The sequence below is a fragment of the Oncorhynchus masou genome, chromosome 12, assembly GCF_036934945.1.
Source record: "Oncorhynchus masou masou isolate Uvic2021 chromosome 12, UVic_Omas_1.1, whole genome shotgun sequence".
NCBI lineage: Eukaryota > Metazoa > Chordata > Actinopteri > Salmoniformes > Salmonidae > Oncorhynchus > Oncorhynchus masou.
Genome location: NC_088223.1, coordinates 84846530 through 84860189, shown reverse-complemented (window position 1 = coordinate 84860189; position 13660 = coordinate 84846530). Strand labels below are relative to the sequence as shown.

General features: G+C 40.6%; 1 protein-coding gene across 1 annotated transcript in view; it reads left to right on the top strand.

The window, feature by feature from the left end:
• The window catches only part of LOC135550966 (gamma-aminobutyric acid receptor subunit beta-2-like), an 87199-nt gene that overhangs the window by 57973 nt on the left and 15566 nt on the right, over positions 1-13660 (top strand). The window lies entirely within an intron of this gene.

Here is a 13660-nt window from a genome sequence, read left to right as displayed (position 1 = left end):
TTTATATGCTGCTTTTTGAAAAGTGTACTCCTTTCTCAACAGCTTGGTAAATGCTTTAAGGGCTTTCATTAACCTTTAAGGGGCAGTGCAGTTAACAACTTCTTTTATATTTTGATGACATTTTCGCACTATGAGGTCGAAATAACACTGGAATTATGAAAATGATAATAATGCCCTTTTGTGTAAGAGCTGTTTGAAAGAAATGCCTGTAATTTCAGCCTGTTCAGGTGGCATGGAACGGTTGGCCTACGTCACGACATAACTATGTGATCTGATTACAAAAGACAAATGACTGTGCATCTGGGTAAAGGGGTGGGCTCTAGACCATCCTATCAGCCAATCTGTATATGTAAATATCTCAGGGAAATTAACAAGAACAAATACTTTGGAGTTATTTTCATTAAATAAACACAGTGTTTTATACAGTGATTTAAAAATACAATTACAAAGACTGCATGGGGTTTTAATATATCTAATTTAGTCATTGACATTAACATGAATCACTTGAATAAATCTAAATAGAAAACAAATGTTTCAATAAAAAATATCCGTTATCATCTTCTCCTCTTCAATGAATCTACAATTTGAGAGCTCACGTGGCGGCAGGGTAGCCTAGAGGTTAGAGCATTGGACTAGAAACCGGAAGGTTGCAAGTTCAAACCCCCGAGCTGACAAGGTACAAATCTGTTGTTCTGCCCCTGAACAGGCAGTTGACACTGTTCCTAGGCTGTCATTGAAAATAAGAATTTGTTCTTAACTGACTTGCCTGGTTAAATAAAGGTAAAACACAAAAACAAAGCATGAGGTAACAGCACTACATTTGCATTAATTAACTAATATCTTCATCTTGACAGAACCCAAGAACATTGTGCAACACAAATGGCCTAGTCAAATCTAATTGTGAACTGTTTTGACTTTGTCAGGTATATATTTTGGGGAGGCAAACGTTAGTTCCAGTGTGATCTGGACATGGCTCAGTGACTGAAGGCATTACAGTCAGGGACAGAGATCCTCACAGGACACTTAGTTATTCAACATTGAGCTCTATAACACATAGCCTTCCCCTTCATTTTAGTGGCTGACTTATTGTCGGGCACAACAGTGACAGTGTGAAGCGAATATGTAATGCATCTCTCCCTGATAAAGTTTTTTAAAAACACCTGAGGCCTCTCCTGTTTCATCTGTGCTGCTGGATTCAGAGTTTGTGAAGCTGCAATGTGACGTGGGCTCTGGCTCTGTAGACCCTTTGTGATCTGATGTGCTGCCTTTCCAACTTGGCAGCCGTCCTGGTCTATCTTGTCTTGATTTCCCTTCTTCTCTTTCTCTTTATCTCCCCCCATATTCCTCTTTATCTCCCCCATATTTCTCTTTATCTCCCCCCATATTCCTCTTTATCTCCCCCATATTTCTTTTTATCTCCCCCAATATTCCTCTTTATCTCCCCCATATTTCTTTTTATCTCCCCCCATATTCCTCTTTATCTCCCCCATATTTCTCTTTATCTCCACCCATATTCCTCTTTATCTCCCCCATATTTCTCTCTCTCTCTCTCTCTCTCTCTCTCTCTGGCGTTTTTTCAAGGGAGCATGACAGGTTGATCGCACCTATCTCCCTTAACCAGCTCTGACAGTAGAAGCAGAACTTTCAAGTGTTTTTATTTTATGTCAGATTTTCATCAAATTCAAATTAGTTGTGTAATTGTTTTGGACTAAAACTAAATAGCTGAACCTGATTTAATTAGCATCCTTTAAATGCAGAATATGACGTTTTCCAAGAAAGGTTATTGTTGCCGCATTGTGCTGCTAACAAAACCCCACCATTTATTATAATTATTCAATTACCATACAAAGAAGCATTGATATAACATGAATCATAATGTTCTTGTTTTGTAACTTGTAAAGGTCTGCTGCCTATTGAATAAAACAGAATAGGAGGGAAGAAACATACTCAAAGGGCATGTTGTAAATCCCAATTAAAAGTCCCCTAGTAAGTGGGTGTTGAAATGGGAAATGAGATGCTGATTAAGTAGTATTTTATAATTCAGCTTTAAAATTACTCTTGAAAGTTGGAATAGTAGAATGGACAAGAAATTGGGTAGTGCATCATCAGTTCCTCTTGTCACGTTAGTCCTTGCATACCTTAGAGACCTACAGTATTTCTAACTTATCGGAAATGTCCAGATAAACTAGCCCATGTCAGTTTTTTAGTCCGTAGATTTTGTTGTAATTTTTTTGTCCCTCAAATATCACATGAATACACTTTAGATGTATAGAATGAGCTTTAAAACTGCAGCATTTTCTTTGCATCCCATGACCAAATGTGTCAAATTGCAGGAAATTATCTTTAAACCTGCAAAATGTTCTCCACCAACAAGAGGGGTGTGAACAGTTTGTGTCATGAACAGTGCTTGTGCCCATAGAAATGGACTTGGCGCGTGCCAAGGGGGCAGGGGGCGAGCGGTATGTTCCCCAATGCTGGAAGGGGGGCCCTAGTGAAAAAGTGTGGGAATCCTTGCTCTATACCAGGGCACCAAGGAATACAATAAATATAGTCAAACGTTTCCATTTTTGTCATTTAGCAGACGCTGTCATCCAGAGCAACTTACAGTTAGCGTGTTCATCTTAAGAAAGCTTGTTGGGACAACAACATATTACAGGCATAGAAAGAACATTTTTCCCAATAACGTAGTTATCAGTAGAGTCAGAGCTAGAGGGAGGGGGGGCTGGTTAAGTGTTTATTTTTCATTTTTATATGAGGTGAAACAGCCCTTTATCCTAGTGCCAATAAGGCTGCTGAATGACAATCACTAGCAGGTCCAGTGGGCTGGCCTACACTTGACAATGTAGTCGACAATGTTCTGATGTGTATAATGTGTTTAGTAGTGTACCATTGAATCACCTACTGTAAGAATCACACTGGTTGTATTTATTGTCCACAGAGCCGCAAACAACATGTCCCCATGTCTTATCTGTCTGTTTTAGGCATGCATGCGTTTGGAATATAGTCTTTCAGCTCCATGTAGATGTGTATTTGTCTTTATCCCTGTCAGAGCTGATGTGTTGCTAGTTCAGACGCCTTCTGACAATATCACAAAGTGTCAGATAAAAGCCTTGTCAGGTTCAGAAGGAAGGAGGGAAGAGAGGATAAAGCCTCAGAAAGTTTGGCAGGATAAAAGGAGTCCCCTAGATAGAGTATAAGCTTACAAGCAAAAATAACTATTCAACACTTCTGTGTAAATGACTTTAATCATTAGTGTGAGCACTTAATATGCACAATACAATTAGTGTGATGCAGTTATTTAGTCTCCCCTTCTATAAATTGTTCCAGTTATAAGCCCCTCTGTCTTCATACTAATTTGGTTGTAATGAAATACATCTTTTGAGCGGACGTGTTCCCTCCTGGGAATAGGAGTGTGATGAGATGAGACTTGTGCCCTCAAGGTGGACAGAGTAGTAGTTATTTTGGATAGTCTGCCTCTCCTCTATGTGGCTCATTGCTGGGCAGGGACACTAATGTGTCATTTAAGGGAAATGCCTTTTTCATGGAATCATGTGTTAAGTGACTTTTGTTGTCTAACTGCTGTTTTTACGTCAACACAACAACACAGTATGTCTAGCAGAGTGGCCGTGTGTGGCTACTTTATATTAAAGAACAACTGACCCATGTCACTGCACAGTGCTGGGTGACTTTCAGCAATATTGCATGAGGGTTAGTTTATGACCTCCTGTCAAGCTACATTTGTTGTGTTGTTTCTTCCCAGCTTCTCTATAATGTTTGCAAATCTGGGCTGTAGTACAATAGGCCACATAACCTATATCTAGGAAGTGAAAACCTTGGACTGCATTATTCAACAATGCCAAACTCAAAATGTTATAGTAGTTACGTAGTATAGTACATGCTCATGAATTTCACACACACCCAGTATTTCATTAGTAAAGCATACTGTATAGACTAGTCCACTGTATAAATTGTGCTGCCAGATGTATAGAATATACTTAATTCACACCTTCTGTAATACACTCAGCAAAAAAATAAACGGGCCTTTTTTTTAACGCTGTTGTCACAATGAAACTCTCATCCTAAGCTCAAAATTCCACCAAGTAATAGTTACATTTTCTGCACCAGCAGTGCACAACATACACTGCTATCAGATCCTATTTTAGAAACCACAAATGTCCTCTGGGGTCTGAACAGTTTGTACACTGGAGTTTTTTCTGTGCCTTAGATCTCCCCATCACAGCTCCTGCAGGTTTGCCAACCAGCTGAACTGAAGACAGCTCGCTGCGCGCTGTCGGACTTTAGAGACACTTTTAATTGGACACCAGGAATACGATTAAAGTAACTTTGAACCTTGGGTAATTTTAGTTATGTTTTAGGGGAACCTCTCAAGCACATGCAGGGGAAAAAGCGTCAGTTGTTTGAGACTCTGACTCTGATTTTCCTGTGCTCTCTCCAGTTAAATTTGAAAAGAGCAGCAGACCTTCCCATGCATTAAGTCTGAAACTTGGCTCTTAAATCACCCGGTGTAGCCCTTTGATGGCATTTCTGAGACTCTCTCTGACTCAATGTATACTTTACAGACTTCAATTAGGCTTGGCCTCTGCTTTTGGTTTACTTTTCATTTAAGTTTGATGATGGTGTATTCATGTATGAACCAAGGGATGTGTGTAACTCCTAGCATAAAGCAAGTTTGAATTTGTTGGAGGCCACAAGTTTCCCATGAATTCTAACTGGAAATCCATCTGTGTAACTCGATAGGATTATATTATTTACACAGTTTCCAAGTGAAACGTACCTCTCAAGTTAGTGTTTGGCCCTAAAAGAGCAAACCTCCAGGATTCACTTGTCAATTTGCTCAAATTCAACACAATCTAACACTCAATTCGTGCAAATATGTACAAAAAGTATTTCAGCAGATTTAGTCTGTTTTTGCTCATTTTTGGTGTGGCTTTAATTAGTAGAAACATACTTTTTGGGGAGACAATCTTCAGGATTTTTTTTTTGAAAGTTATTAAAACAATGCATGATGGGCAATGGTGTTCCACACTGCCTTTTTTGTGTCCCACATTTATTCATATAAAAAAAACAAATGTGTTAACAACCTAATATTGTTAATCCACCAGGTTGTCAACGAATATAATTATAATATAATAGTAGCCTTACATTTTTGTTGTATTTTATTAATGCCAATACTGTTTTCTATGCTTGTTTTCACTTACTACTTTGGGATACTGGTGCACTTGTAGTCAGAAAGGCCCATTTTTCACGTAGGCAACAATAGGCCTACACAATTTTATTCATAACACATTTCATATTTCATGGAGCACTTTTTGGTCGGCCCAATTGAGGTAGTATGTACATTAATGTATAGTTAAAGTGACTATGCATGTATGATAAACAGAGAGTCGCAGCAGAGTAAAAAGAGGTGTTGGGGGGGGACACACAATGCAAATAGTCCGGGTAGCCATTTGATTACCTGTTCAGGAGTCTTATGGCTTGGGGGTAAAAACTGTTGAGAGGCCTTTTTGTCCTAGACTTGGCACTTCGGTAGCGCTTGCCATGTGGTAGTAGAGAGAACAGTCTATGACTGGGGTGGCTGGGGTCTTTGACAATTGTTAGGGCATTCCTCTGACACCGCCTGGTATAGAGGTCCTGGATGGCAGGCAGCTTAGCCCCAGTGATGTACTGGGCCGTATACACTACCCTCTGTAGTGCCTTGCAGTCAGAGACCAAGCAATTGCCGTACCAGGCAGTGACGCAACCAGTCAGGATGCTCTCAATGTTGCAGCTGTAGAACCTTTTGAGGATCTTAGGACCCATGCCAAATCTTTTTAGTTTCCTGAGGGGGAATAGGCTTTGTCGTATCCTCTTCACGACTGTCTTGGTGTGTTTGGACCATTCTAGTTTGTTGTTGATATGGACACCAAGGAACTTGACGCTCTCAACCTGCTCCACTACAGCCCCGTCGATGAGAATGGGGGCATGCTCGATCCTCCTTTTCCTGTAGTCCACAATCATCTCCTTAGTCTTGGTTACGTTGAGGGACAGGTTGTTATTCTGGCACCACACGGCCAGGTCTCTGACCTCCTCCCTATAGGCTGTCTCGTTGTTGTCGGTGATCAGGCCTACTGTTATGTCGTCTGCAAACTTAATGATGGTGTTGGAGTCGTGCCTGGCCATGCAGTCGTAGGTGAACAGGGTGTACAGGAGGGGACTGAGCACGCACCCCTGGGGAGCTCCAGTGTTGAGGATCAGTGTGGCAGATGTGTTGCTACCTCCCCTCACCATCTGGGGGCAGCCTGTCAGAACGTCCAGGATCCAGCTGCAGAAGAAGGTGTTTAGTCCCAGAATCCGTAGCTTAGTGATGAGCTTTGAGGGTACTATGGTGTTGAACGCTGAGCTGTATTCAATGAATAGCATTCTCACATAAGTGTTCCTTTTGTCCATGTTGGAAAGGGCAGTGTGGAGTGCAATAGAGATTGCATCTTCTGCGGATCTGTTTGGGCAGTATGCAAATTGGAGTGGGTCTAGGGTTTCTGGGATAATGGAGCCATTACCGACCTTTCAAAGCACTTCATGGCTACGGATCTGAGTGGCACGGGTCTGTAGTCATTTAGGCAGGTTGCTTTTGTGTTCATGGGCACATGGACTATGGTGGTCTGCTTGAAACATTTTGGTATTACAGACTCAATCAGGGACATGTTGAAAATGTCAGTGAAGATACCTGCCAGTTGGTCAGCACATGCCCGGCGAAACACATCCTGGTAATCTGTCTGGCCCTGCAGCCTTGTTTATGTTGACCTGTTTAAAGGTCTTACTCACATTGGCTACGGAGAGCGTGATCACACAGTCATCCGGAACAGCTGATGCTCTCATGCATGCCTCAGTGTTGCTTGCCTCGAAGCGAGCACAGAAATGATTTAGCTCGTCTCGTAGGCTCGTGTCACTGGGCAGCTCGCGGCTGTGCTTCCCTTTGTAGTCTGTAATAGCTTGCAAGCGCCGGCCACGCAAGACGAGCGTTGGAGCCTGTGTAGTATGATTCAATCTGAGCCCAGTATTGAAGCTTTGCCTGTTTGATAGTTCGTCGCAGGGCATAGCAGGATTTCTTGTAAGCTTCCGGGTTAGTTTCCCGCACCTTGAAAGTGGCAGCTCTACCCTTTAGCTCAGTGCGAATGTTGACTGTAATCCATGGCTTCTGGTTGGAGTATGTACGTACAGTCTAGAGGTCAACCGATTATGATTTTTCAACGCCGTAACCGATACCGATTATTGGAGGACCAAAAAAGCCGATACCGATTAATCTGACAATTTTTATATATTTATTTGTAATAATGACAATTACAACAATACTGAATAAACACTTATTTTAACTTAATATAATACATCAATCAAAATCCATTTAGCCTCATAAATAATGAAACATGTACAATTAGCTTTAAATAATGCAAAAACAAAGTGTTGGAGAAGTGAAAGTGCAATGTGTCATGTAAAAAAGCTTGAGTTTGAGTTCCTGCGTCAGAACATGAGAACATTTGAAAGTTGGTGGTTCCTTTTAACATGAGACTTCAATATTCCAAGGCTTGAGATTTTAGGTTGAAGTTAATATAGTATTTATAGGACTATTTCTCTCTATACCATTTGTATTTCATATACCTTTGACTATTGGATGTTCTTATAGGCACTATTGCCAGTGTAACAGTATAGCTTCCGTCCCTCTCCTCGCCCCTACCTGGGCTCGAACCAGGAACACATTGACAACAGCCACACTCGAAGCAGCGTTACCCATCGCTTCACAAAAGCCGCGGCCCTTGCAGAGCAAGGGGAATAACTACTCCAAGTCTCAGAGCGAGTGACGTTAGAAACGCTATTAGCGCACACCCAGCTTACTAGCTAGCCATTTCACATCAGTTACACCAGCCAGTAGGCTGATAGGCTTGAAGTCATAAACAGCGCTGTGCTTGTGAAGAGCTGCTGGCAAAACGTACGAAAGTGCCATTTGAAATAATGCTTACGAGCCTGCTGCTGCCTACCATCACTCAGTCATACTGCTCTATCAAATCATAGACTTAATTATAACATAATAACACACATAAATATAAGCCTTTGGTCATTAATATGGTAGAATCCGGTAGAATTCGAAAACAAAACGTTTATTATTTCAGTGAAATACGGAACCGTTCAGTATTTTATCTAACAGGTGGCATCCCTAAGTCTAAATATTCTTGTTACATTGCACAACCTTCAATGTTATGTCATAATTACGTAAAATTCTGGCAAATTAGTTCGCAATGAGCCAGGCTGCCCAAACTGTTGCATATACCCTGACTCTGTGTGCAATGAACGCAAGAGAAATTACACAATTTCACCTGATTAATATTGCCTGCTAACCTGGATTTCTTTTCGTAAAATATGCAGGTTTAAAAATATATACAGTGCCTTGCGAAAGTATTCGGCCCCCTTGAACTTTGCGACCTTTTGCCACATTTCAGGCTTCAAACATAAAGATATAAAACTGTATTTTTAACAAGTGGGACACAATCATGACGTGGAACGACATTTATTGGATATTTCAAACTTTTTTAACAAATCAAAAACTGAAAAATTGGGCGTGCAAAATTATTCAGCCCCTTTACTTTCAGTGCAGCAAACTCTCTCCAGAAGTTCAGTAAGGATCTCTGAATGATCCAATGTTGACCTAAATGATTAATGATGATAAATACAATCCACCTGTGTGTAATCAAGTCTCCGTATAAATGCACCTGCACTGTATAAAATGCACCTGCACTGTATAAATGCACCGCAGAGAGCATCATGAAGAACAAGGAACACACCAGGCAGGTCCGAGATACTGTTGTGAAGAAGTTTAAAGCCGGATTTGGATACAAAAAGATTTCCCAAGCTTTAAACATCCCAAGGCGCACTGTGCAAGCGATAATATTGAAATGGAAGGAGTATCAGACCACTGCAAATCTACCAAGACCTGGCCGTCTCTCTAAACTTTCAGCTCATACAAGGAGAAGACTGATCAGAGATGCAGCCAAGAGGCCCATGATCACTCTGGATGAACTGCAGAGATCTACAGCTGAGGTGAGAGACTCTGTCCATAGGACAACAATCAGTCGTATATTGCACGAATCTGGCCTTTATGGAAGAGTGGCAAGAAGAAAGCCATTTCTTAAAGATATCCATAAAAAGTGTTGTTTAAAGTTTGCCACAAGCCACCTGGGAGACACACCAAACATGTGGTGCTCTGGTCAGATGAAACCAAAATTGAACTTTTTGGCAACAATGCAAAACGTTATGTTTGGCGTAAAAGCAACACAACTCATCACCAGGAACACACCATCCCCACTGTCAAACATGGTGGTGGCAGCATCATGGTTTGGGCCTGCTTTTCTTCAGCAGGGACAGGGAAGATGGTTAAAATTGATGGCAAGATGGATGGAGCCAAATACAGGACCATTCTGGAAGAAAACCTGATGGATTCTGCAAAAGACCTGAGACTGGGACGGAGATTTGTCTTCCAACAAGACAATGATCCAAAACATAAAGCAAAATCTACAATGGAATGGTTCAAAAATAAACATATCCAGGTGTTAGAATGGCCAAGTCAAAGTCCAGACCTGAATCCAATCGAGAATCTGTGGAAAGAACTGAAAACTGCTGTTCACAAATGCTCTCCATCCAACATCACTGAGCTCGAGCTGTTTTGCAAGGAGGAATGGGAAAAAATGTCAGTCTCTCGATGTGCAAAACTGATAGAGACATTCCCCAAGCGACTTACAGCTGTAATCGCAGCAAAAGGTGGCGCTACAAAGTATTAACTTAAGGGGGCTGAATAATTTTGCACGCCCAATTTTTCAGTTTTTGATTTGTTAAAAAAGTTTGAAATATCCAATAAATGCCATTCCACTTCATGATTGTGTCCCACTTGTTGTTGATTCTTCACAAAAAAATACAGTTTTATATCTTTATGTTTGAAGCCTGAAATGTGGCAAAAGGTCGCAAAGTTCAAGGGGGCTGAATACATTCGCAAGGCACTGTACTTCGGTGTATTGATTTTAAGAAAGGCATTGATGTTTATGGTTAGGTACAGTCGTCCAACGATTGTGCTTTTTTCACAAATGTGCTTTTATTAAGTCATCCCCCAGCGTTGCATCGATTATATGCAATGCAGGACACGCTAGATAAACAAGTAATATCATCAACCATGTGTAATTATAACTAGTGATAATGATTGATTGATTGATTGTTTTTTATGAGATAAGTTTAATGCTAGCTAGCAACTTACCTTGGCTTCTACTGCATTCGCGTAACAGGCAGGCTCCTCGTGGAGTGCAATGAGAGGCAGGTGGTTAGAGCATTGGACTAGTTAACTGTAAGGCTGCAAGATTGGATCACCACAGCTGACAAGGTGAAAATCCGTCATTCTGCCCCTGAACAAGGCAGTTAACCCACCATTCCTAGGCCGTCATTGACAATAAGAATGTGTTCTTAACTGACTTGCCTCGTTAAATAAAGGTATTAAAAAAAAAATCGGCAACATCGTCGCCCAAAAATAACAATTTCCGATTGTTATGAAAACTTGAAATCGGCCCTAATTAATCAGCCATTCTGATTAATCGGTCGACCTCTAGTACAGTCACTGTGGGGACAACGTCCTCGATGCACTTATTGATAAAGCCAGTGACTGATGTGGTGTATTCCTCAATGTCATCGGTAGAATCCCGGAACATGTTCCAGTCTGTGATAGCAAAACAGTCCTGTAGTTTAGCATCTGCTTCAGCTGACCACTTTTTTATAGACCGAGTCACTGGTGCTTCCTGCTTTAATTTTTGCTTGTAAGCAGGAATGTTACTATATCCGTTGGTGTGTATGAGTACCTATGCTGTATATTTTGGGCTTTCGTGGCTTTGTGGATTGCGCAGATGATTGCGGGTCTCGTCCCATGTGTTAATCATTGTGCACTTGTGTTATTTATTCGAGGTACTCCTCGCTCTTTTGTTTGGGTTTCAACCCTGTGTTTTTGTTATGGGGTTTGTTTGGTCTTCATCCCTGTGCCTTTACACAGCACGCCATAATTTGGGGCTGAATAAAAAGCCCTATTACGCATTCCTGCACCTGTCTTCCGAATAATTTATACCAACGTAGCGTACAGACAAATATGGCTTTTAACTCCAATCTGGCAACCCTCATAAAATCCGACATTGCATCAGTATCCCAAAATATTGAAGAAAAACAAGCATATGAGAGCATTGGCATTAATAAAAAACTTTAAAAACTTAAGGATACTATTATATTATAAGTATTTTGGTGACAACCTGGTTGATTAACAGTATTGTGATGTTAACATGTTTTTGTTTTATATAGATATATGTGGGACACAAAAAAGGCAGTGTAGAACACCATTGTCCATCATGCATTGCTCCAATAACTTTCAAATGATTGTTCCAAAGTTTGCCTCCCAAAAATGACTTTTCCTATGAATGAAGTCACACAAAAATGTGTCTTCTCCTAAGATTTAAGTAGGAGAAAAATGTGTGTATTTTCACATGAGTTAAGCCACACAAAAATGCTCTATGTCTGTTGAAATACTTTCTGTACATATTTAGTGTGAGATTGTGTTGTTCAATTCTAATCCAGTCAGCTCCAGTCAGAGACATATTTGAATGTCTGGTTTCAGCCCAAATGTTGTTTGAAGTCAAGTTACAGTATATTATGATGAGTGAAGTCTCCCATCACACTCCTTAAAAGGTCTCCCTTAGCAAAATAAAACAAATCAATTCTGAATTTATTTTATTAGCTTTATAAAATGCCTCTAGTCAGATGGCCTATTATGCTACCTCTAACAATGTTATCAAGATACATTTGATGTATTTTTACTGACAAAGCTCCCAAACCCTCGAGTCTATGGGAAGATACTTTGTGTTAGCTTAGCATAGCCATCTATCCTTTAAGACAGGGGTGGGCAATTCCAGTCCTCGACGGCCTGATTGGTGTCACAGTTTTGCCCCAGCTAACACACCTGACTCCAATAATCACCTAATCATGATCTTCAGTTTAGAATGCAATTTGATTAATCAGCTGTGTTTGGTAGGGATAGGGAAGAAGTGTGACACCAATCAGGCCCTTGAGGACTGGAGTTGCCCACCCCTGCCTTAATAAGAGTTAAATTAAGATAAGAGTTAAATTAAAGTCAACCAGGGACAAGGGAGACCCAACCTATGTAGAAAGGCAGGGCGTTTTCTCCTCAGTCCTCTTCTCTCTCTCTCTCCTCTCTCCCTCCTTCCTTCCAGTTCTTGTGCATCACTGATTCTGCAAGGGGATCCAATCAAGCCAAATGCAGTGATGAAAAAGCTATGACAGCAAATGGAGGCAAAATATAATTTGCAAAGTCGGGTTCAATGGAGTTAAGTGGATCAGAGAAGCCCAACCAACCAAGCAGCGACCTGATATCGCCCTCTCTATAGCAGGGGTTGGAAGGATGTTTATCATGTAGGCTCTAAAATAATAACGCATTGGTTATTGCAAATGAACTTTGATTTCAGAATTGCAAACCACGTATTGACTTGTATATACTGTATTACCTAACTTAACGATCTATCACAAAAAACAAATAGCTCTTAACAGCCTCTTCGAAATAGCTTCAATGAAACACATACTGTACCATCATGATGTCGTGTCTGACTATGATTCAATTATTTGACATGCTGTTCTATCAAATCCATTACCTAACGTTTAATTGATTTCGTGATTGAATGAAATCTTGGAACAATTAAACCATTAATAGAGAGGTTATCTCCCGAATCCACTCTCTTAAAGATCTGAAGATCTTTTATATCAATAGTAGTCCATTATTAATCATCACCTCAATCAGTCTCATTCCGATTGTCGTAAGTACTTAGTTATCTACACGAACCCTTGATAATAAATTGAATCAGCAACACACAAATTGGCTTAATTATTTATTTACTAAATACCTAAATAATCACACAGGATAACATATATGTACACAGGATAGATCACACATCGATTACTAATCATGTCATGAAAAGCCCCTAGTAGGCTAACCCGATATGACAGCTGGGGAAGGGGGTTGGGTTTGAATGAAAGAGTGGGAAGACTGAGGGACAAAGGGATTGGGTCTATCAGACCTTGAGAAGCTATGCTACCGTAAATACAGAATGTTATGCATTCTAATAACTGCCCATTCAGAAAAGGAAAATGCAAGATATATATATATTTACTCTGAGCTGAACTTCGATAGATGGGTCGAAGATGGAAGACTGGTTTACCCAGCAGAGAATGCCATTGTCCTTTGAAGAATCTTTCTGGTCGTAATGTTGTAGAGTGGATACGTTGTAGTACCCTGTCGCTCTTCTGAGATTGTCTGTCCTTTCCTAGGCCACATACGTTTACAGCTGCAGCTGATAAGTCGACGTCTAGGATGTATCACTTCTTTAGTGAATTATAGTTCAAAGTTCATACCAAGTTGACATAATCAGCTCGTGCTGTATTCTGGTCTAGTCGAAGTTCACCATTCCAGTGGTGATCGTCACCTCCACGTTGAAATTTGCCCTTTTAAACATTAGGACAGCAGTCCTAACATTTCTGGAACTAAATGCTAATTTTGTTTGGTTGTAGTTGAAATGAGCCCTTT